We start from the raw sequence: 25,790 nt of genomic DNA, 5'->3' as shown, positions 1-25,790 counted from the left end.
GCATTTCCCCCATTAATTAGTATATCTGTTTTAAAGCAAAATGTGTCATACTATTATCATTAGGCAAAAGCACTGGAAATCCATTTCAGCATTTACCACCAATTGCTGAAAAGGACACTGACTCTAGTTACTCTTCTCATCACTGCCCTATTCTCTGCATAATTGAGATTCTGCAAAAAATCTGGAGGTGAAATCCCGGGCCCACTGAAGTCAACTGCAAAACTCCCAGTGAAGTCTATTAGACTTTTGCCATTAACTTCAGTGGGGCCAGCCTACATCTTTTAGAGGTTGACTAAATCACATACAGCAAAAAGAATCCTTCATTGCGGATCAGGGCTGGTCTAAACTAGGTGTCCACCCAGGAGAGATCCAAATGATACCCAGCTGATTAGCAGAATACCCTTAATGCTCATACAATGTATGCTACATCAGAATTCTTCCATTGACCTTGCTACCATTTCTCAGGGAGAAGGATTATATATGCCAACAGAAGAGTCTCCTATACAACATACATAGCATTTACACCTACAGTGAAGTGTTACAGGAGTCCAGTTGTCTTCATTTAAAATGCTAAAGGGCACAAGCTCTTAATGAACATCTCTCAGAGTGGTGGATTTACTACAGTGAAGGAAGAAATCCTTCTGCTACTGTCGCAAGTGCCTATGTAACACCGACAAGCAGAACCAAACCTAGGACCTCTGCAGCTTAGTACATGAGCCCATACTTGATGAAGTGTGCCCTTCTTAGGACCAGGATGAAAGCTGGTGGAAGACCCTATTTCGACTGTCACCCATAAAAATGGGCCTTCAGGGAAGGGGTGAATACTGAGTTGGTGTAAACCCATTTTGATGACATCTCCATACCCGTCAAAATATGCAGCCATACATTACACTGCTAAAAATGAAGCCAGTGAACTGCCATTTTGACATGACACCACCAGTTTGATAATGACACTTCATTTTTTGTATAGTCTCATCTCACCCATTTATTGTACCAAACACTTCCCAGTGACTGACCCAGAACTTGCCTTGAAGATCTAATTGGCTGGCTGAAGTTCAACCCGGATAAAACTGGTTCTGCTGATAGCCTGGATAAATTGCCAGAGGAAGTGGTGGTGGTTACATCTAGCTCCTTTAGGAGGGAGAGCGGCTATCTTTGTTATTAACAATCAAACTCTTGGCTGTGGAGGAAAGGATCAACATGAAAACAATGACTAGCAGGCGAATAAGGCCACTGTCATTCTCCATTACACAAAATCAACACAGATCAATTAAATCTCTATTATCTGAAACATGGCTATGAATGCAGTGCAAAAACTGAGTATTTTTATACTGATAGCTATCTTGGTGTGAAATCCTAGAGAAGACAAGGTACAGGTAGTTTTTATCTTGACATGGTGACATGAAGTAAACTTCAGGTGAGGGGGTTCACCTTTACTCACTACAATGAGGTAAAATCTACCTGCCTTCGCACCACTAAAATTTTACATGGAAGCCGAATTAATTGCACATTTCTGGAGACAGGATTCGATGGCAGCTGGGTAGGAAGCAAGGCACTAGCTATAGCTGGCACTTACCAGCTGGCTCATGCCTCTGAAGTACTACTGTTGACTACTGTCCATATTTCACTATCCGCGAACTGAATTTAAGAAGTACACCACCAGGACGCAAGCCCCTCCGAACGTTGTTGTAGGAATCACAAATCCTTTATCAAAACACTCCAGCACTGGCCTCACCTTCTTCAGATCAGGGAGTTCAAAATATCAGGTGACTTACAAGTCAAGGTGAAGAAACTAACCAAACTGAAAACTCTGGACACTAAGCTGGGAATCTACACCTCTTAGATTTGAGAGAGCTGGCTGAACACTTTCCAGGAGAAAAGGGGAGCCCAGCCACCTCTCCCTTCACCTGTACCATCCCTTCCCAACTGGACAGGGCCAGCCTTATAGTGGAGTGGAGAGCCAGCACACAGAGCAAGCACCATGCTTGGAGGGCGAGGGGGGAGAGAAGAGAGGGTGCTGCTTCAAGCCTACAGATTAGGGATGTTAAAATGTTTATTAAAGTAAATGTGTAACTGCTGAAAAAAATTCAGCAGTTACACTGGGATAGAAGGGGACTGCGTGTAATTGTACACGTTAACTGTGTAAATGGTTACGCTGTCTCATTCCTGCTATGGACAAGGGTGCCCCTTCTCTCATCACCCTGCTTCCACTGCTACTTCCACCCCCAGCTCCCCCACCACAGAGCTGCCAAAACCAAGCTACTCTGAACTGGGAGTTTGACTCCTATCAGCTGTGCAAAATGGGGGTGGGGGGGGTGCTGATGTCAGGGTCACCACTGAGCTGGGGCTGGGGAACAGGCAGAGCCTGTCTGCTGCTGCTTCTGGTTCAGAAGAAAGTGCTGCCAACAACTGCTACTGAATGAAAAAGTATTCAGGCTTCCGAGTGCCCTGCTTAGATTGCACCCCCCCCAACATGGACACACATTTTCTCCCCAATATATATACACACTCACACCAAACCAAAACCTGATATACAGCCCCTGGTGAGCCAGGAGTGGTCAGAGCGCTAATGGATGGCTGTGGGCTCTGATAAGATGCAGTCCCCATTTAGCATTGTTAATAAGAAACATTATCGCCTATAAAAGCGACGAGGAGTCCTGTGGCACCTTATAGACTAACTGAAGTGTAGGAGCATAAGCTTTCGTGGGCAAAGACCCACTTCGTCAGTTGCATCTGACGAAGTGGGTCTTTGCCCACGAAAGCTTATGCTCCTACACTTCAGTTAGTCTATAAGGTGCCACAGGACTCCTCGTCGCTTTTGCAGATTCAGACTAACACGGCTACCCCTCTGATAATTATCGTCTATAAATGTAAACAAACTTGTTTGTTTTCCTGATTTGATAATCAAGAAGGATTGAGCCGGACTTGCAGGCTATACGTTTTGTTTTTGAGTGCAGTGATAGAAAAATAATAATTCTACATTTATAAATTACACTTTCACAATAAATATACTGCATTACAGCATTTGTATTAAGTGAACTGAATGTTTATCTTTCATTAATATCCATAATGAAAAAATATAAAATGAACACTATATAATTTGTATTCTACGTGGTAACTGAAGTCAATATATATGAAAGTGCAGAAAACATCAAAAAATATTTATAATCATTCTTTAACAGCGTGAACTGCAAATAATTGTGAATTATTTTTTAAATCCTGTGATTAATCGCAATTAATTTTTAATTGTTTGACAGCCCTATTAAATACATCTTTGGTACCGGTACTTCCACCACTTTTCCTTCTTCTGGAAACTGGTGTTAACAGCACAAATGACTGTAGCTGTTGTTTTAGCAGACTACAATCTCCTTCCATTTTCACTATTCCTTGCAGACAAAGTTTCACATGGCTTAGACACATGAAATAAAATAGCCCATCAATACAGACTAAAATTGGTGTTACATAAGCAAATTACAGAAGGCTGACTCAGGACACCAAATATACATTGACTTTGCTATTGATGCATTTACCAAGCAAACCATCAGATTTATTTCGCTCTCGCATGGGAATACCAATATTCTGTATTGTGCAATCCTAGACTCACAAGGTGCAGAAAGCTTACATTGTGCAGGGTGACAGAAGACAGACAGAATTGCTTTTTATCCACAGGCCATTTTGTTCTTATTACCTTCCTCAGCCCACCACCACTGAGATTTCAGCACATGAAATTTGGTCACTGATTTTTTTAAGTTTGATGATAACTTCCAAAGCCACTATTCTGCAGTCACAGAAGCAGCCCATTTTTATAAGTTTTAAAATATAAATTTCTAATAATTATATAGTTGCAAAGAAAACCTTCCAAAGCCTCCTCTACATAAAAAGTTCCATTGCTGCAAATATACAATATAGTTACAATCAGTATAATTCCCATTTGTGGATGCACTTGTATCAGTATTGTAATATACTTTATTTTGATACAGGAAGGGAAATATGGTACAGTGGTATAACTGCATCAACACTAGAGTTATACAAGAGTCACACAGTTAACTGATATAACAATACTGACAATCTCTCTCCACACACACACAAGCAGAATGTAACTTGACACTGTTTTTTGGTTTCTGTTTGGATTCTTATAATCACACTCATCACTGCGGCTATGGACACCCTTAGGTTACATCTACATTTAAAATGCTCCAGTAGTGCAACTGCAACACTGAGTTGTGCTCCTTCAGTGTAGACACCATCTACGCCAACAGGAGCTTTCTCCTGCCAGCATAAGTAATCCTCTTCCCTGAGATGCACCAGCTAGATTGATGGAAGAATTTTTCTGTCTACCTAGCACTGTTTCCACTGGGAGTTAGATCTGCTTAGCTACATTTCTCAAGAATGCAGACTTTTCACATCCCTGAAGGATCACATCACATCACATCCTATGTCGACATAAATTTCCAGAACAGACCATCCAAGAGGAGTCTTCCCACATCTGCAGATTGTTTGAAAAACACTCGCTCATACATGTAACTGCTCCATGTACCTCAATGGGTTGTTAATCCTGAAACCCTACAGTGATTATTTAAATATCAGTGTTTATTTTCACTGCTGATCATTTTAGCAAACAAAATGTGCTATGTAGTTCTCTCAAATTGAAACTGCCTCTCATGCTTTATCTGGTGCAAGATGACCAAAATGTATCCTACCCAGCAGCAAAAATCTGCCACTTTTCCCATGACAGCTTTACAACAACAGAACTGACTTGCCAGTTTTAATACAGATTGTATAAAGGCAGAATAACATTGACTTTCATATTTAAAAAAAGCAAGCAAGCAAAGAAACTCGCTCAAGGTATAACAAACTAGCTGCATTATTCATTTTTATTTAAATAAATATCTCCAATTTGTATCCAAGTTCTGCTGCAGAATTTCCAGTCTGCAACATCAAACCGATGCAGTAGCTAAAGGGCCTACTTGCAGGATTTAGGTCAGCTTGCATGTGGAGTACGTGAGATCTTGCATATAGACATATAGGTTCTAGTAATGATTCAATAATCCCCTCATCCTATTATGCAGTTATTTTACTTACACCTTCTCGCTGCCTTCAAACTCTGTGACTAAGACACACCACCATGTCACTTGGACAGATGTTTCCAAGTAAATGAGCCACTACCTCTTCCCTGTAGGGCAGGAATCCAGTCACTGAATGAAAAGAATGTTAGTTTGTGTTCCCCCCAGTTACAGAGCATTCTCCATTTCCTTCCACTATCAAGCCTTCTTTGTGCGTACCAGAAATGAGCTTGCCTTTCCTTAACCATACTGGGCTTCTGTGAGACTGAGACCATATCTACACTAGTGAGCTTACAGCAGCACAGTGGTACCCATGCCATGCAACTGTGGCACTGTAAGAGCACTCGTGTAACTTCTCTATGCCAACAGCTCTCTTGCCAACACAACACTGTGCACAGCACCATTTATGCAGGCAAAACTTACGTCAGGTTAGGGGGAGATGACTTATTCACACCCCAGAGCAACATAAGTTTTGCTGACATAAGTAGACATGGCCTCAATTGCAAATTTAATTGAAAATGCAAAGGCTACAGGCTTGTAGACACTACCACTTATGTTGGTTAAATTTGTCTCACTCATGCTTCAACTAGCCCCATAATGTTTAAGAGTTGTGTATGTGCTTATTATATGTGAGCAAGTTTCTCCTGCCAACATAACTACCACCTCTCCTAGAGGTGGTTTTATGATGCCAATGGGAGAGCTCCCTCCCATCAGCACAGAACACATTCATCAGGCATCTCTCTAGTGTAGACTGCTCTTAAGTTTTGCAACAGACCATTTAAATGAACCATCTCTGTAAATACATATATACATGTGAACCAAATTAACATTAAATAAATTCAAATCCAGTGAACAGATAAAATGCTGTGGGATGTCTGACCAAAAAATGTGACTGAGAACGGGCCCCCCACAGTATATAAACCATAAACATTGTGCCTTGATAATTTTCTTGCAAATTTTTATGCTTAGATGTACACTAAGGCTGTGATCCTGCAAAGACTTATGCTCAGATTTCACACACACACACACACACACACACACACACATATATATATATTAGTAGCCCCCCCATTGACACACTTGGGACTTTTCATGGGCATCAAATTAAGTGCATATCTTAGCCTTTGCAGAATGGGGACCTAAGCATACTAGTTCCTATTAAGCCAAAGCATCTGTAGCCTTGCCACTATTATATCTGATTTTTTTAAATTAAAGGGATAGCAACTGTCAAAAATAATTGAGACCATCCAGCTATTTTGTAATTTTTTTCTTCAGAAATTGGATTATGCTGCAAGATTATCATGTTTACACAGCTACATAGATAAACCCAACAAAGTTTCCTGGCAATGTGAAACTTTTGTTTGTAAGCACACATTCTTAGTTTATAGTCACAACACATTTTTTCTTGTCCTAAAACGTTTTAATTAAAACTAAAAGATCTGTAACTGCCAAGCACCACTCTAGCTCTTATATTTCACATTCCTTAACTCTCCAGTAACATTATATCGCTGAAGTTTGTGCTGTACATTTCCCATTACATACAGAATAAAATAATTCTGACAAAATAGAAAACCACTCTTCAATATTTAAACAGCTCTCAAATGAAAGTGTACTGAAACTTATAATTTGTACTTACAATTTGACAACAGAGCCTTGATTCAGATTTTGCCATCCAAACAGCTAGTGAACTGCATTACCATAATCCAGGTGTCAATTAGACATGAAAGGAGGTGGCCAATGTAAGTTGTGTTCCCTGATGTTTAAGTCTAGCTACAGAACATGGGGATGCTGTAAGTTGGGGGCCAGGGCCCTACTGATGTAACACACACCAATGATGCAGCAAAAAGGACTTTCTGCAGTTATGGCCATGTCATCAGGTCACCACCAGAACATATAGTACACCAAAGGAATCATAGCTGTGTCTGCTGTGGGCATATCAAGCAGACAATGTAGCCAAGTTGCTTAAAAAATTAGATGTTATGGACTTCATTTTTGGGAGCTCCCCCTAAAAATCATACAGCTCCCCCTAAAAATCAAGAATAACTGAAGGTTCTATATCATAAAATCATGCAAATCTGGGAGTTGAAGATGCTGCAAACAGTGCCTATTGCCTAGAAACAACTTTATGGCAGAATTAAGTTGGGGCATGGAAGGGTGAGCATACCTCAATTTTAATAATGCTGTCAAATACTCTAGGTTCCTCCTATACTCAAACATTTGAGATCTTGCAATAATACTGAATTGCCCTTATGTCACTACCACAAGCCTGCTATGTAATCTTTAATATACAGTCCCTATATACTCTTCAATACAGAGTACCCATCTCCTTTTATTTGCCAGTTCACTCTGCTTTACCTACGCCAAGAGCCTGTCTTCTCCTGCACTCAGCAATCCAACTGTATCCAAGCTAAAAGAGATGTAAATCATGATTACATCAGCAACAAATTGCATTTTCATGGACGTTACATTCTCTTCTCATTTTCATGCCCCACGAGTATTCCAATCATTGCACAACGCTTTATATGGCTGAAATGCTTATCACAGAATATCTAGCGCTTGGACACCAAGGAGTAAATTTGGTGAAACAGCTATACCTGCTATCAAACAAAGGAATGAAAAAAGATTTAAAAGGTACCTATGGGCTTGTCTACTCTCATAGCACTGCTGTAGTGCTTACTGAAGACAATACCTATGCTGTCAATAGCATAGGGTACACTATTGCCCTAAAAGGCAGTAACTATATTGATGGGAGAGGCTCTTTCACCATCATAACACCGTCTATACGAGAAGTTAGGTTGCTATAACTACATCGCTCAGAAGTCTGGGTTTTCCACACCCTCTGATGTAGGTATACCAATGCAAATTGGTAGGGTACACCAAACCTGTGCCCATCAAAGCCATTTCCTAACGCTTACACTGGTCATGCCTTGCATTAGTTACATTTCCGTGTCATTTAGGAGACAGAGCAAGCAGTACTTCTGAAAAGTAATGAGTCAGCGAAAAGAATATATAGGCATGCTTATTTGACATCCATTGTGCTTACTTCTGTTTATTAAATGTATTTCACTATAAATAAAGCATATTTTCTGCAATATCCTCCAAACACATGGCAAGCTGCCATATACATGCTGTATAACAAAATGCTAAATAGGGCTTTCCATAAAGTACAGAGAATAATCCCACACATTTTACATGCCCTTTTATTGCCTACTCCATGCAATAACAATCCTGTTTATAACAAATGCTGCTTAGAGCATATAGAGTAATCACCATTCTACTGATGTATTTATTCCCACCACTCAGAATAACTCTTACAACACCCTCCCTCCCCATATTATTCACACTCATTATCACCATTATTCTAACGCTGGATTTTCAAAGGACAGCACAACCTGCTCGCCAAATATCGTTATTTCCAATTTATTTCTAGAGAGAAGCTGCTCACTTTTGCCTTTGGCAAGATGTAGATGGGGAAGCAGGGTCCCACCTCATGCAGCTGAAGGAATGGGAAGTCTGCTTGGGAGCCTGCAGGTGGAAGGGAGATGACAGCAGAGCCTACAGGCCTGTGTCGCTTGCCCATCACAAGAACTGCACCCAACAGGGCATGGTCAAAGAGCATCAATCACCCAGCGGCTTAACCCAGAGAAGTCTAGATCCGCGGCTGTAACTCCCAGTTCGTTGCGGCTGACAGCTGAGAAAGGCAGAAGCACTGGGCTCTGCCTGGGTAAGACTAAAGGTAACTTACTGCTTCCACACAGGCAGCCGAGGCCGGCTAGCTCAGCCCTAGCTCAGATGGCTGCCTGAACAACACATGACAGCCCGGGGCTCGCGCCGTGCTCAGTCATCTGCAAACTGAACAAAGTCACACGTAAGTGTCTCTTCCCTCCGCAGCGCCCCCCTCCCCCTTCGCCCCCCTATTGTCCTGAAGCCGCCGGCCCGCTGGCGAGAAGCTACTCCGGGAGGCTGCGGGAACAAAGGGCTGGGAGCTGCGGCGGCGATCAGAGGCTGGAGCGAGCGGGCCGCAGGCAGAAGCATGCTCAGTGCGAGGTCCTGCGCCAGGAAAACAAGGTGCCCGCCCGCCCCCAGCGCAGCCCCTTGCGCGCTGCCAGCGCCAGCTGCCCAAGGCAGCGGCCAAGGGCACGGACCTCCCGCTGCCGAGCAATACGGGAATGGCCGCAAAGAGCGGGGGGCTGGCAGCGGCTGCATCTACCGCTCCTCCCTCTCTCCCCCCTCACCTGATCCGGCTGCGCTGCTCCTGCCGCCTGCTGCAACCGGCCCCGGCTCGGGCTGCCGGCAGGCCAGCGGCGGCGAGTCACGCCCTCATCTCCGCCAGCCTGGCGCTCCCTGCGCGACAAGAGAGCGAGAGGAAGCCCGCGGTGCCATGGTCCTCCCGCTGCCCGCGCTACCTCCGCCCGGCGCTGCGCGGGCTCGCGCCCACCCCCGCCACGGAACCCCGCCGCCTCGCGCCGTCCCTAAAGTTTGCAGCCGCCGCGTCTGGAGCGCAGCCGGAGCCGGAGGGTAGGAAACAGCGGACGTCTGCACCCTGCAAAGCGCCTTGGCCGGGGCTGTCACGGCCCCGAGGCGCTGGCCGCCAGAGCGGGCTGCAGTAATTGCTCCCCGGAGACAAAGGCTGCCTGTGCCACGCGAGCGGTCCCGGCTCTGCCGAGACATGCACCAGACAGCGAGGCGTAGCTGCTGCACGCGGGCAGGCTCGCGGGCGCTCCCCGACCCATCAGTCACGCTCACTCGCACACTAAAGCAGGGACACCTCGCCGCGGCTTGTAAAAACACAGCCGGGGCTAGCCCAAGCATGCGCGGGAGCGGCGCTGGCAAAGCTCGCGGGGGCATAGGGGCACGGTGGAGCCCTCGCTAGCGCATGGCCAGGCTTAAGGCGCGAGTGGTGGTAGACGCTCTACTTGAAGGGGTCTGGCATGCCCAGGAGGGCAGCCAAGCTAGACCGAGCAATAGGTTAACCGCTTTGTAGAAGGCGCGAACTCTGAAGAATGAAAAAAAAAAAAATCAGGAACTGGGAAGATGCAAGATGATGCATGTTTATGAGCTGCCCAGCTCTTTAGAGAATGCTGTAACACGGCCCGTTAATCTGTTGTGACAGTTAAATCCACGCCTTTTACATCCTGTTATGCTGCATCAACTGCTCACTGTAGGAAGGAGGGAGATTGCAGCTGTGGTAGAAAAGGCAACCTCATTGAGTAGGCCCTAGGACCTCTTCCCCTCCTGCCTAAACCCTCCTTTGTGCTGTCATCAGCTGCATTCTCCTCCCCTTCCCCCACAGCTTGTCTACACTTGGAAGTATTCCAAAAGTAGCTATTCCAGAATAAGTGTCTACACTGGGCCATTACAATATACATAACTAACAAAATAATCAAGCATGCAACAAGAAGCAGGACCACATCACCATCTGCAAATAATCCCAGGAATCTTGGGTACCAGTTCAAAAGTGTCTTCCTTATTTTATCTTTATTTTAAAAAATATAATAATGATCTTGCTCCAGGCTTATTAATCCCACATTTATCTAAAACCTCCCCCAGTATTGCCAATCCCAACATTCAAAAGCCATGAAAGACAGCCCCCAAAATATCATGAGCTTTTTTTTTTTAAAATACATTTTGGCTTCTTTTATTTGTGATCAGGTGTTTGAGGCTTTAGGGTTCTCTTCAGTCACATGATCAAACGTTTGACCACAACCACCATAGCTAGAAACATCTTTTATTTTAAAATGAAAGCCTCATGTAAGCAGGACATGAGGCTTTAAGAAAAATACTAGAAATCTCACGATAAAAATAATCTTCCTTTTTCCATAATTGTCAAGATAAGGGCAAGAGCCTTCTCTGCAGTTCCTACCATTAAAGGTATGTCTACTACACTATGGAGACTACTAGCTATTAGGGATGTAAAATCCCATTTAATCAGTTAGCCGGTTAAACTTCATTTAACCATTAAACAGAGCAGGTGGGAGGAGGTGTACTCACATACCTACCAGGCTACACTGGCATAACCCTGATCTGTACCTAAAACATACACTGAGTTATAGGGATGCTAAAATATCAGTTAATTGAATAGTCTAGTAACCTCATTAATTCTTATCGGTTACTCAACTATTATATATTCCTTTATAACACTGCCTGCATGTGGAATATATACACCTGTCCTCAGATTTTTATATATACAGCCATTCATTTTTCCATTTGTCATCAAATCTTTCTATTTGTTAGGTTTGCTAATACTACTTATTTTTATAGCAATCACTGTACAAGTATAGCTACTGATTTTTCAAACACTGATGAAGTAATTTATGCAGGGGGAAAGAACATTTCATTTTTGTGGGGAAGGTATGAAGCTTCCAAAAATATTTTGTAAGCAAATTTCAACATGTTAAAAATAGCTCAAGCTCTTCCATCGGTCTCATTCACCCACCAATGCTTGTGGTTCTACTACCACTTTAAAAAAAAAAAAAAAAAAAAAAAAAAGGCTGGTTTCCTCCTGCCAGGGAAAACTCACTGAATACAGATGTAAGAGGAAACAGGGAAAGTGACTATATATACAGAGTGTTGTCAAATACACTAGGGGATCTGTGAGTTCCTCCATTCCCTACAGAGGGTCCCCATGATCCCTCATTCTTATTTACTCTGTTTCTGGCAAATAAGACATTCAGAGCATCACTATTTTAAAAGGTATTGGGAGAGAATGGTTTGGAAGGCTTTAAATGGTTACCATTAGCTAGTTCTTTTAGCAGCTTCTGTAATTACCTGCAGTTAATCAGGTACCAATGAGTCCATGTTCCCTGCCTCCTTTGGGGTTGTTACCACATTATACCCCAGACTGAGTAGTTCAATGCAAGGCTATGCAAACTTGGTCATCTGGCAGGTAAAAATATGGTCAGACAAATGTGATTGCCTTTGATGAAGCCTTTAAAAGGGGTGCATGAAATATATGAACAGAATGCTTGGGAGAAGTGGCAAATGAAAGTGTTGAAACCATCAATTCTCTCTTTATCCACAGAAATCCAGAGAGGGTGGCATCCCTGAAGACTGCCCAAGCAGTGTTTCTCTAGCCTGGTCTCTGCATCCATAGTGCCAGTTTAACTGAACAGGCAATTTTAAAGTGATATAATTAAATGGTGCAAAATACTCTAGTGACATTGTGTTTGGTTTAAACCTTATTTATATTGATTTACTTTGCATCAGGAAATGTAGATACAAGCTATGTCAATATTGGTCAAAATGATGTGGTGTGCATCTACACAAGGTATTTGCATGAGTTTAATTACATTAGGATTGTTTAAAATTGATTTTAGTTGAACTGGTGCAACTCGCATGTTTGGATGGTGTCTTAGACATGGAGACCTTATTTCCAATTATGAAATTAGGTTAGATCTAAAAAAACAGAATCCCCACACCCTCCACTTGCAGAATGGTATGATCTAGCCCAGGGGTGGGCAATAAGTCGGAGATGTGCCATTCCAACAGCCTTGAATGCTTTTTACTCATTCAACATGTGCCCGCTTAACATGTTTTTGCGATAGCACGATTTTTTTTGGGGGGGGGGGGACATTTTTTGAATAACACAACCATCCCCAAAATAACACGGTTTCCCCAGCTGGCCTGTCACTGGCGGCTGCGCAGGGCTTGCCCTGCCTCCCTGCAGTGGCGGAGGGTTCGCCACTTGCCACGCCATTCCCTGGAGACTTCCTCCTCACCCCCACCGGACGCCTCGCTCCCTCTCCTCTGCCCCTGCTTGCAGGCCAGCAGCTAGGTTTCCCCGACCGGCCTGTCGCTGGCGGCCGTGCAGGGCTTTCCCCACCTCCCTGCAAAGCGGTGGAGGGTTTGCCTCTCGCCGCACTGTTCCCCGGTGACCCACCCTTGTCGGATGCAGCGCAGATCCCGGTAGACCCGTCACAGGAGCATACTGTACTCCCAACCTAAGCCCCCGTCCCCTCTCCTCCCCTTCCCTTCCCCAGAGCCAAATACCTCCCCTCCCTGATGTAACTCAGTCCCCTTTCTCCCGCAACCTTATGTCCTGGTCCCGGCTGCTAACAAGTGCAGGCTGGAGCCACAAGCGCACATGCAGCTCTCAGCAGCCCCGCTGAGAGCGCAGCTGACCAGAGTACTTCTGGGTTCCAGCTGATGCCTTATTGGGAGTTTTACTGTACTGTACTCATGAGCAGATGAGTACACTGTACATCTGGTAACAGTGCTCCTCTGCTCACTCACGTGTTTTATCTTGTGCTAACATACCGCGACATTAGATACTGTATCTTGCTGTCTATTACTGTATCCCTTATCATGAGTGGAAAGCGTAAGGAAAGTGATACATCTGCTTCTGCAAGCAAGAAGCATAGAAAATCGTTTACATTAGAAGAGAAACTTGAGGTGATTAAGCGAATTGAAAAAGGTGAACGCAATTGTGACATCTCCCGCACTTTGAATATGCATGAGTCTAGTGTGCGCACAATCCGTGCCCAAGCTGAGAAAATTAAGGAAAGTTGTAAAAATGCAACACCAGTAAGCGTGAAGAAAGTTGTTCGTACGCGATCTAACCTAATGGAAAATATGGAGAGGCTATTGTCTATGTGGATTGAAGACCAAACACAACGAAAGATGCCAATGAGTTTGGCTGTTATTCAGGAGAAAGCCAAAGCTTTATATGATGCCGTTAAAATAGAATTGAATGAAACTGATGCCAAGCCATTTAATGCAAGTCATGGTTGGTTCGAACGCTTTAAAAAGCGTTCAAACTTACATAATATAAAAATAACTGGAGAGGCTGCTGCTGCTGACATGGAGGCTGCTGAATCATTCCCAGCGATATTTGAAGCTATTATAAAGGAAGGTGGCTATTCATCTAAACAGGTGTTTAACCTGGACAAAACAGGACTCTTCTGGAAGCGCATGCCAGCACGCACATATCTCTCTCATGATGAGGCTTATGCACCTGGTTTTAAGGCTGCAAAGGATCATATCACTGTGATGCTATGCACCAATGCCAATGGGGATTGCAAGCTCAAGCCGGTAGTAGTTTACCGTTCCGCCAACCCTAGAGCTTTAGCTGGGTATTCAAAGGATCATCTTCCTGTTGTTTGGAGATCTAATGCAAAAGCATGGGTAACTGCAAGCATCTTCACAGACTATTTCTGCAATCGCCTAACTGCTGAGTTGAAAGACTACTGTTTGCAAGAAAATCTTGCTTTCAAAATTTTACTTCTTCTAGATAATGCACCAGGGCATCCTCCTTGCCTTACTGATCTGTCAGAAAACATTCGTGTGTTATTTTTACCCCCCAATACAACCCCATTAATTCAACCTCTTGATCAAGGAGTAATAGCTGCTTTCAAGGCGTATTACTTGCGCCGTATGTTTGCTAGGCTTATAAGAGAGACAGATGGGGAGAATAAGCCTACAATCAAGGAATTCTGGAGAAAATTTAACATTAAAGATGCTATAGATATTATAGCAGAGGCTTGGGCAGAAGTTTCATCGAGTTGCCTTAACGCAGTTTGGCGCCGTATATGGCCTGCATGTGTTCACGAGTTTAGGGAGTTTGACACTGAAATAGCTGAAGCTAAAAAGCAGATTGTAGCCCTAGCCCATGAAGCAGGATTAGAGGAGGTGGATGCTAATGATGTGCAAGAGTTGCTCGACTCTCATGGGGAGGAGTTGTCTATCGACGAGTTAAAGCTTCTGGATGAGCAGCGGCTGGAAAATGAGCCTGAATATACTGAGCCAGTTATTCGAACATTATCAATGAAAGTTATGGCTGAAGCATTTAAGCTTATAAGTGATGCAATAAACATTTTTGATGAGAATGATCCTGATCGCGAACGGAGCTCAAAAGTAGCAAAAAGCTTAGAAAGCGCGATATCTTGCTACCAGCAACTTTACAATGAAAAACAAAAAACAGCAAAGCAGCTCTCTATCAAAAGTTTTCTTCATGTTCAACCTAAAAAAAGATCATCTGATGAACAAGATAGCCCTGTTCCATCTACATCATCTAATGTTGACGTTGTCGACTCAGCACCAACAGAAAATTGACTTTGACACCACTGCTTGAAACACAAACCCCACCTTTTCCATTATTTTCAATGGGAAAATTGACCCCGCATAACACGTTTTCACGTAACACAATCATTCTCTGAAACGTATGTACAGTAAACTTCTGATAATCCGGCACCTTTAGGACCCACGGGGTGCCGGATTATCAGATATGCCAGACTATCAGAAAGGGGGGCTATGAGGGGTCTGGAGTGCGGTGGGAGGGGATGCCACCCCAGACCCCTCATAGCCCCCCTTACGATAGTCCGGCTCTGCTGAATCGGGGATGCCTGAAATAGAGCAGCTGGGGTGCTGCCGAGTTGGTCCCGCAGCGCCGAGGGGCGGCGCTAGGAGACCAACCCTGCAGTACCCCAGCTGCTCTGCCCCAGGCGTTGGGATTCAGCCTGCTGGTGAAACTGACGCTGCTGGTCAGTTTCAGCAGCGGCTGAATCCCGATGCCAGGGGCAAAGCAGCTGGGGTGCTGCGGGGTTGATTCCTCGGGCAGAGCAGCTCTGCCCCGGGCTTCCTGGAATCAGCCGCTGATCTGTTTCAGCAGCGGCTGAATTGGGGACCCCTGGGGCAGAGCAGCTGGGGTCGTGCCGTGTTGGTCCCGCAGCGCCGTCCTTTGGCGCTGCGGGACCAACCCGGCAGCTCTCCAGCTGCTCTGCCCCAGGCGTCCCCAAGAGCAGCTGGGGTGCTGCCGGGTTGGTCCCGCAGCCCCGAGGGGCAGCGCTACGAGACCAACCTGGCAGCACCCCAGCTGCTCTCCTCCCGGCTTCCCCATTCAGCTGCTGGACAGTTTCAGCAGCAGCTGAATGGGGGAAGCCTGTCTGGCTGCCCCAGCACTTCCGGGTTCCTGATGGTGCCGGACCATCAGGAGTCCCGGAGCATTGAATAGAGTTTTACTGTACCGTGTTAACTGAGGAATTACTGTATTGCTTTTTTCTGTTATTTTGTACAATCCATCCTTACTCCCTTTTCACTGTGATTAAAGGTAGAATAAATTACTAGAATCACAACCTTTGAAGTAATGAAAGATATATTCAGAGAGAAAGATGTGTTTGTAGTACAACAGATTTGGGTATTTTTGAAGAAACAGGATTATCAAACCTGTTCTCCATCTTCCACTACTATATGTAAGGCAAGATAAAATACTTAATAGGATAGGTACAGAATATAGAACAAGTACCTAAAATAAAACTTTAGAGAGAAAAAAAATGCATCAAAAGTTTTCATGTTTCTTTCTTTAGCTGTCTTTCAGTTTGAGAAGTTTTACGAATTACTGCCTGTATTATAAAAATGAAAAAAAGGAGCATGCATATATACATTTCTGGATAGTAGTCATTATTTGTTAGAAACTCTGTGGGCTTCTGGTTTTGCATTTTTAAATCTCAGTTAGATTAAGCATGAAGTCTAGTTTCTCTCTGCCTCTTTGATTGAGACAATTGCTAATTTATGCAAAAAAAGTGTCTGTAGCCATACTGGTGCTTGTGGGGGCAGCAGCAGAAGTGAAGGCAAGAGAATATAATTCCTTTCACTGGTCTGAACCAACAAGTGACAGGTCAATATACAATATAGCAGACTAAAAAGGTTCTCGACTTCCTTAGGCAACTTGTTGCAAAAAGCACTGTTTGTCTACAATGTGTAAGTTGGTGGATATTTGTTTAATCATTCATGGAGGCTTGCATTAATACAGTACGGAGATTCATTAATCAATAACCAGATACAGGAAGGCAACATCAAAAGCTGCAGTGTCAAAAGTTGCATCAATGCAAGACACTGTAAGTAGAGCCAGATGATTATTGTATAAACAATATTACTGCATTAAATTCTGATGCCCCATATCATACCTTTGACCTGAAAGCTTGATTTACAATAATCTGTTTATGCATTATTTGCTGAACAGTGTACTGGATGTTGACTGATAAAATCAGATTTGACAGATAAACTGTCTATAGCCTGATTGTATTAGAAATAACATTTAAGAGATACAACTTTAAATATACATACCAGTTACATTAAATGTCAATTCAGTTATCAGCTCCCTTCGAACTTAAAAGCAATGCAAGATTACAGAATCATTCTTTTGATCCTCTCTCACACACATATCCATCTCACTTCTCATCTGAGGAAGTGGGTTTTGCCCATGAAAGCTCATGATACTATATATGTTAGTCTCTAATATGCTACAGGACTTTTTTTTTTTTAAAAAAAGTTACAGACTAGTAGAGCTACCCCTCTGAGACATCTCCCTTCAGTGATTCTTCACAAGAGATTATTCATATGCTTTACCCTGGTTCTGACTCTCATCAATGGCTAATAGTAAAAGTTCGCCTTCATCCCCAACTTGGGTATCTACAGCCAACCTAAAAAAATGCATGTGATATGTTGGATTAGTTTTCTACTTATAACCAGGGTTTTATACTTGTGACCCAGAAGCCCAATAATGGTTCACTACTCTGTGTCATCAATTCTTAGGCCTGATATACGCAGTACATCTAACACGGTTGTCATTAAAAGGTGACATATAATGTACCATTGGAAAACACATAACTCACTGACCATTAATGTTATTTTGTAGTGTATGAATGATGACATAGGCAAAACTATGTTAGGGTTAGGCTGACGTTCTCAAAATGAAGGGCAGGGAGGGCATAAAGTACCCCACACTAGACAAAGGAATGTGGTTCTCCCTGTCTGAACACGTCTTGAAGGTAAATTGAGAATCACTGGAGATGTATTTACATAAAAGGTAAACAAAGCCAACAACCTAACATGGGAAGGAACCTACTTTAAGTCTTCATCAGACCACTGCTGTCTCTTCCCATCAGGAGAAAAGGAACTTTAACTGAATATAAATTTCAAAGGTTTCCTGATATATAAAGAGGGGATCTAAGCCTTATGATAGGGAATTGATTACCTGATTATATACAAAAGAGCTATATTATATAAAAGCATACTGAGTAAGGTCTTTTCTGACAGCCTGTGACACACTAGTGATTGATGTCATTCTGAAATGTACACATTAGGGATGTCTCAATCACAGTGAACTCACATAATTAACTCAAAAAATTAATTGTAATTCAAATTAATTGTGATGAATCACACTGATAAACAATACCAATAGAAATGTTTAAAAATGTTGGTATTTTTCTACATTTTCATTATTTCAATTACAACACTGAATAGAAAGTATACAATGTTCTCTTGATATTATTACTTTTGACTACAAATATATGCACTGTAAAAATGATAAAGGAAACAGTATTTTTCAGTTCACCTCATACAAGTATTGCAATGTAATCTCTTTACCGTAAAAAGTGTATCTTACAAATGTAACTTTTCTGGTTACGTAACTGCACTCAAAAGCAAAATAATGTAAAACTTTAGCACCTACAAGTCCACTCAGTCCTAATTCTTGTTCTGCCAATTGCTAAGACAAATAAGTGCAGCCTGATGGGCAATACTGCTGCCTGATTTTTATTTACAGTGTCATCAGAAAGTGAAAAGATGTGGTTGGTTGCATGGCACTTCTATGATCGGAATTGCAAGGTATTTACGTGCCAGTTATGTTAAACAAACATATGCCCCTTCATTATTCAGCCACCATTCCAGAGGACGTGCTTCCATATTGATGACGCTCATTTAAAAAACCATGTGTTAATTAAATTTGTGACTAAATGCAGATCTGTTTTACCTGCATTCTGCCATATATCTCATATTGTAGCAGTTTTGGATGATGACCCAGCTGATGTTTGATTTAAGAATGCTTTCACCAGAGATTTGACGAAATGCAAAGGTGGTACCAACGTAAGATTCAAAAAAACAGCTATAACGCTCAACCCAAGGTTTAAGAATCTGAACTACTGGCAAAAATCTGGGAAGAGGAGGTATGGAGCATGCTTTCAGAAGTCTTAAGAGAGCAACACAGTGATGCAGAAACTATAGAACCCAAACCATCAAAAAACAAAATCAACTTTCTGCTGATGGCATTTGATTCAGATGATGAAAATGAACATGCATCAGTCCATACTGCTTTCGATTGTTAACAAGCAGAATCCAGCAACAGCAGCAGACACACATGTTCTCTGGAATGGTGGTTGAAGCATGAAGGAACATATGAATCTTTTGCACATCTATCACAAATATCTTGCAATGCCAGCTACAACAGTGCCATGCAAATGCCTGTTCTTACTTTCATGTTACACTGGAAACAAGAAGCAGACAGCATTATCTGCAAATTGTAACCAAACTTGTTTGCTTGAGTGATTGGCTGAACAAGACAAAGTACTGAATGGACTTATAAGCTCAAGTTTTACAGTGTTTTACTTTGAAATGCAGTTATTTTTTGTACATAATTCTACATTTGTAAGTTCAACTTTCATGATATAAAGATTGCATTACAGTACTTGTCTGAGGTGAACTGAAAAATGCAATTTTTACAGTGCAAATATTTGTAATAAAAATAAAAAATATAAAATGAGCACTGTACACTCTTTACTGTTGTAACTGAAATCAAATTGAAAATGTAGAAAACATCCAAACATATTTAAAATAGAATATCATTTATTATTGTTTAACAGTGTGATTAATTTTTTAGTTGCTTGACAGTCATAGTATATATTAGGGATGTGAACGTGTAACCAGTTACCCAGTCAGCATCACCCTTAACAGGGGATGCTGTCTGGGTAACGGTTAACTGTTAATTGGGAGCAGCCCTCTGCCTTCAGCTGCTCCAGCCCCCCAGGACTGCTGGCTCCCAGCCCATATGGGCTGGGAATTGGCAGCCTCACACGGGGGAGGGAATAGGAAGACAGCCGGCTCAGCAACCCTTTTCCCCCTGTGCAAGGCAGCTGACTCTCAGCAGTGGGGGCTGGGAAAGACTGCATAGCAGGCCTGGCTTCTAGGTGTGTGGGGGGGCGGGGGAGCACACAGGACTCTGCCCCTGCCCTGAGCACTCCCATTGTCCCCAGAAGCAGCCAGCAGCAGGTTCCCAGCCAATGGGAGTGCTCAGGGCAGGGGCAGAGTCCTAGTCCTGTGTGCTCCCCCCCCACACACACACCCTCACTGCATAGGAGGCCAGGGGAATTGGCCCGGACAGTCTGGTATTTTCTGCTTCTGTACAGTAAAAAAAAAAAAAAAAAAAAAAAAAACAGAATACACCAGACATGTAAAATGGCTGGTATTTTCTGTTTTTCTCAGATGGAAGGTCACCTGGGACATTCTTACATTCTTCCCCTGCCACGTGTAGTGGGGGCAGATGGGGCCGTGACTCTTTTTTTTTTTTTTTTTTTGGTCCCCGTGTGTGTTTTTTTGCTCAACCAATTTCCCCCCCCACCATGTTCAGTATTTTTTGTGAAACTATCTGGCAACTCCAAGCCTGCCTTAGCATTCCCATTGGTCATCTTCTCCCCCTGCAGCAATGAGACCCAGTACCGAACATTCCATGATCCAGTACTTGGTCGCAACCCATAGTTTGAAAACCTCTGCTCTAAGACAATCTTCTCTGTTTGTTTCAAAAAGATGGGAAACCAGTTAGCAAGATTGGAAGAATACAGTTGTTAAAAATACAGAGATACTTCAAAAGAGTATTGATTGTTGCTGAAACTTTCTTTTATGAAAGGAAAGAGTGAGGTAGTGTTCTTTAAAATTAACAATGTGGAAATTAACTTTACTGACTGTGTTAGAAAGTGCCAACCTGGCTTGTGATGTACTTTGCTTTTTAATCATCATCATCATTTAAAAAAAAAAAACATGATAATTCTCAAGAAGTTGAAAGTTGAGAATGCTGGCTTTGTTCTTCAGTAAATATCTATGGAATCTCTGAAAGGTTTTGTCTGGCAATCAGTGTCTATTCTTTGATAAGTGGATAAAGAAACACTGCACCCATTTTACTCAGCCCATGAGATTCTGAGCAAAATCCATCCCTAATATACTTCTGATAGAGTCAAAAGAGTTGCAGCTGTGAAAATGGGGCCCAAAATGTTCTCAGGATACAAGTTGGTTCAATAAAAGGTGTTACTTTACTCACTGCCTCTCTCAAGGTAAGAAGCACTTGTGATCATGAATAAACTGTGCTGTATCTATTTAAAACAACTAACTACAACTGGCTTTCCTGAGCCTAGTGCTAGAGACAGCTATCATGCTGGAAAATGTCAATGCAGCGATCAAACATAATTGAAGAGCTCACTCCTGCAACCACTCACCAACAATCAAGAATCCATGGAAGCCAACTAATATAGCCAACAGTAAATTTTTTTGCAGATCCAGCCTTAAGACTCTAAGACTCCAAAGACTCTACATGGAAGCAAACCCATGAGACTACATGTATGGAAAATTATGTGCGTAACTTTTCGCAGGATTGGGTCATAACCATGTAAACCAGTTTTTAGTTTTCTTTGCCAAAGAAACACTTTCATATAGTTTAACATGTATAAATGTGTTTATAAGTCTTAATAATAACCAGGAACGTAGGGGTGTGTGGTTATCTTTTCTATTTTCTAAACCCAGGCTGTCTGACCAGTTCTGAAGTAGCGAACTAGCCACACTCAACTGGCCAAATAACTACACGTGGCTAGCAGCTAGCATATTGGACACCATGGTTCTAAATTCAGTGGGGAAAAAGGCATTTTGATATAAGCCTCTGCCTGTGATGTTTGGTATTGCGATAAAGCAGAATCAAGTAAATAGAAATTAAAAGAAACACAAACTGAGTATTTTAGTTTCATTATTGAAAGAAATACAAAAATACTGTGAAAAACTCTTTAAAATATATTACTATTCATTATTAGATATGCTAGAAATTGTAAAACTACATGGAAACATGAAGCAACTGCATGAAGACAAGGAACTTAAAGTCATTTGTCACGGTCAATGGTCTCTTAACAGGCAGAAGAAAACCTTAGATAAAAAAATACTAAGAATATAAAAAACATTTTAATTGAATAATCTACTTCGGTACTCAAACTAGAGATCCTGCGAGTGCTGTAGCACTTCATAGAATATTAGGACTGGAAGGGACCTCGAGAGGTCATTGAGTCCAGTCCCCTGCCCTTATGGCAGGACCCATTACTGTCTCTAGACCAGTGGTCCCCAACACGGTGCCCACGGGGGCATTTGTGTGCGCCCGCCAAGTGCTCGGGGCTGGCCTAGCTCCAGGCATGTGGCACATGCATGGTGCCGGAGCCAGCCCCGGGCGCACGGTGAGCGCCGGCCCCAGGAGCGCCGTGAATTGGCCACCCGCATGGCGCATGAGGGGAGCACCGCCCCCAGGCGCGCGGCACTTGGGGGGAGGCCCCGCCCCCGGGCGCGCAAGAGTCCCCACCCTCTGGCGCCCGGCCACGTCCCCTGGCGCCCAGCAGGCTCAAATGGTTGGGGACCACTGCTCTAGAGTCTAGACCATCCCTGATAGACAGTTATCTAACCTACTCTTAAATACCTCCAGAGATGGGGATTCCCATAACCTCCCTGGGCAATTTATTCCAGTGTTTAACTACCCTGACAGGTAGGAACTTTTTCCTAAAGTCCAACCTAAACCTCTCTTGCTGCAGTTTAAGCCCATTGCTTCTTGTTCTATCCTCAGAGGCCAAGATGAACAAGTTTTCTCCCTCGTCCTTATGACACCCTTTTAGAAAACGGCTATGATGTCCCCTCTCAGTCTTCTCTTTTCTAAACTAAACAAGCCCAATTCTTTCAGCCTCCCTTCATAGGTCATGTTCTCTAGACCTTTAATCATTCTTGTTGCTCTTCTCTGGACCCTCTCCAATTTCTCCACATCTTTCTTGAAATGCGGTGCCCAAAACTGGACACAATACTCCAACTGAGGCCTAACCAGCACAGAGTAGAGCGGAAGAATGACTTCTCGTGTCTTGCTCACAACACACCTGTTAACGCATCCCAGAATCATGTTTGCTTTTTTTGAAACAGCATCACACTGCTGACTCATATTCAGCTTGTGGTCCATTATAACCCCTAGATCCCTTTCTGCCGTACTCCTTCCTAGACGGTCGCTTCCCATTCTGTATGTGTGAAACTGATTGTTCCTTCCTAAGTGGAGCACTTTACATTTGTCTTTATTAAACTTCATTCTGTTTACCTCTGACCATTTCTCCAATTTGTCCAGATCATTTTGAATTATGACCCTATCCTCCAGAGCAGTCACAACCCCTCCCAGCTTGGTATCATCTGCAGACTTAATAAGCGTACTTTCTATGCCAATATCTAAATCATTGATGAAGATATTGACCAGAGCCGGTCCCAAAACAGACCCCTGCGGAACTCCATTTTCCAGCAGGATTGTGAACCATTAATAACTACTCTGAGTATGGTTATCCAGCCAGTTATGCACCCACCTTATATTAGCTCCATCTAAGTTGTATTTGCCTAGTTTATGGATAAGAATATCATGCGAGACCGTATCAAATGCTTTACTAAAGTCTAGGTATACCACATCCACCGCTTCTCCCTTATCCACAAGACTTGTTATCCTATCACAGAAAGCTATCAGATTGGTTTGACATGATTTATTCTTTACAAATCCATGCTGGCTGTTCCCTATCACCTTGCCACCTTCCAAGTGTTTGCGGATGATTTCCTTAATTACTTGCTCCATTATCTTCATGAGTTCAAATGTTTTCCATCATACACAAGGCTTATAATTTAGTTGAACAGCTCTCAGTATCCTCAATATACAAATTGTCCCAGCATCTCTGATGATCACAAATGTTCTTTTGTTGGGATGCATCTTGGAAACTGATTTACAGTCTATTTCTCTAGGCTCCTAAACTGCTTGCATCACAAAGTATGCCACAAGATGTCTGTCTCCAGCACTAGGCTCTAATTAAAAACTTTAATCCTCAAAACATTGTCTAATCCTTAGAGATTAGCTAAAATTCCTTGGATTAAAACTAGCCAATTCCAGTGCAGTTGATAGAGGTGCAGTAACAGGAAGAGGGACCAATTGCGAGCATGGGAATGAAGCACTCACTAAATTTTTGGTCATCCACCCAGTCAGGCTGCAAGAGGAGGAAATGACACAGCAACAGATGGGATCAGGAAAGGGAGAAAGAACCAGCTAGTGACCCAGGGCCTGATCCAAAGCCCTCTGAAGTCAAGGCCCACTAAATTCAGAAGGCTTTGAATTAGCCCAATAATAAAGCAGCGGGAACCAATAAGGCAATTTGGGCGGGCATATACAGAAAGAACACATTTCAGTTGAGAATTTTCAGGACACATTATTGGATTAAAACAACCAGTTACATTTTTTTCCTATAATTACAAGTGCTTCTGACCACAGAAAAATGTCTAGTTTCTGAGCCAGTGCTAGCACACTTGTGGCCCTAAACAGGAATATCTCCCTCTCCTCTCCCTTCCCCCCCCCAAAAAATTAATGGATGGGAGGAGGGGAGGAAGTTGAGATGCTTGGAGCCCTAAGCAATTGCTTAGTCTGCTTATGCCTCTGTCTAGTTTTCTCTGACTGCTGCCATGCTTTCCATTTCTCATTCTCCTGCACTGCAAGCACTTCCAGCAACAGCATTAGTTTTTTGTGACGCACCAGAAATGGAAGTAGGAAAGATGCCCAGAAAGAAGATGTTCAATTGGCACATCTCCTAGCTATTTCTGACTTCTAATGGAAAGAAAGTCATTTTTCAGTAGTCAGAGGAAAGTGAGCTGGATGCCGCCTCAGTAAAGGTGATGCCTCCAGCAAAGCTGCATGTGTCATACAGAAGTAAAATGTTTAGCAAGACTAAACAATGGAATACCATGGAGGAACCAGATTTTGCATGTTCCTATGAGTTATAAAAGTGCTATGTTAGATTGGGGGGGGGTGCATGTCTGACTGCTTTAATGTATCAAGCTTTTAATGTGGTCATTTCACAAGCTTGTTTCTATTAATATCACTTTCATGTGGTAGCAACATGCAAATCTTCCTTATGTTATTGTTAGTGTTGCTGTTTTCAAATCCAGGAGATTTGTCAAAACATTGCACAGACAGTGATCCCACTTCTAAAAGGGTTTTAGAATTCCCTTCATATTAACAACAAGGTGTTTTAAAAATCATGTTTTTTTTTATTTTGCCATCCTTCATCCCACCTTCCATAGTCAATACAACCTTTGCTTTGATGAGGCAATCTTGACAACAGACAACAGTATCATCAAGACATTCCTTGTTTGTTACATGCCATGTAGAAGATGGCTACATGCAATATGTCCAAGATCTAGAAGTCAAGATCGAAGAGTCCAAGACTCTAACCCTACTGTATTATTTTAATATTAATACCAATTTTGTGTACAGTGACTCTGCTGGTACACTTCACAAAGGCACATAAAATATCAACAAAATAACTTACTCGCAAACTAAGACCTCATAAGTAAAGTTTCATCAGAGGTGTACAGACAAATTATCAATCTCTGAGAATGGATTTTATTCACAGCATCTTATGGCTGGCCTCAAAGTAAGACTTGGCGTACTGATCCAAGAAGCAATGGTGAATAAATAAAGTAATAATTGCTGTTCACTGTTGAAGCCCTTAATTTAGTAATGAAGAAAATGAGTGTAGACAGACTGGAATAGCAGAAAGATAGTTAACAGATTTGAAACTAATGCACCTTTAGCTTGTGAAGTAAAGTGAGCTAAAAAATATTTTCAGGTAATTAAAAGGATGTCACAGGAAGGAG

At 42.7% G+C, this 25,790-nt stretch overlaps 1 protein-coding gene across 6 annotated transcripts in view; it reads right to left on the bottom strand.

Moving 5' to 3' along the window:
• LRRC8D (leucine rich repeat containing 8 VRAC subunit D) overlaps nucleotides 1–25,790 on the bottom strand; it is an 86,874-nt gene that overhangs the window by 56,201 nt on the left and 4,883 nt on the right. The window contains exons 1-2 of one of the 6 annotated variants that reach the window (XM_006137297.4): nucleotides 9,299–9,330; nucleotides 8,809–8,915 (exon numbers count right to left, since the gene is read on the bottom strand). The exons of 2 other annotated variants lie outside the window; for them this stretch is intronic. The gene's annotated coding sequence lies outside the window, so the exon portion shown is untranslated. Of the gene's footprint in view, nucleotides 1–8,808; nucleotides 8,916–9,298; nucleotides 9,408–25,790 lie in introns of those variants that run through there. 3 more of the 6 variants (XM_075936448.1, XM_075936449.1, XM_075936450.1) reach the window with 3 other exon arrangements.

The sequence above is a fragment of the Pelodiscus sinensis genome, chromosome 9 (assembly GCF_049634645.1).
Source record: "Pelodiscus sinensis isolate JC-2024 chromosome 9, ASM4963464v1, whole genome shotgun sequence".
Lineage (NCBI taxonomy): Eukaryota > Metazoa > Chordata > Testudines > Trionychidae > Pelodiscus > Pelodiscus sinensis.
This window is presented reverse-complemented; position numbering and strand designations above follow the sequence as displayed.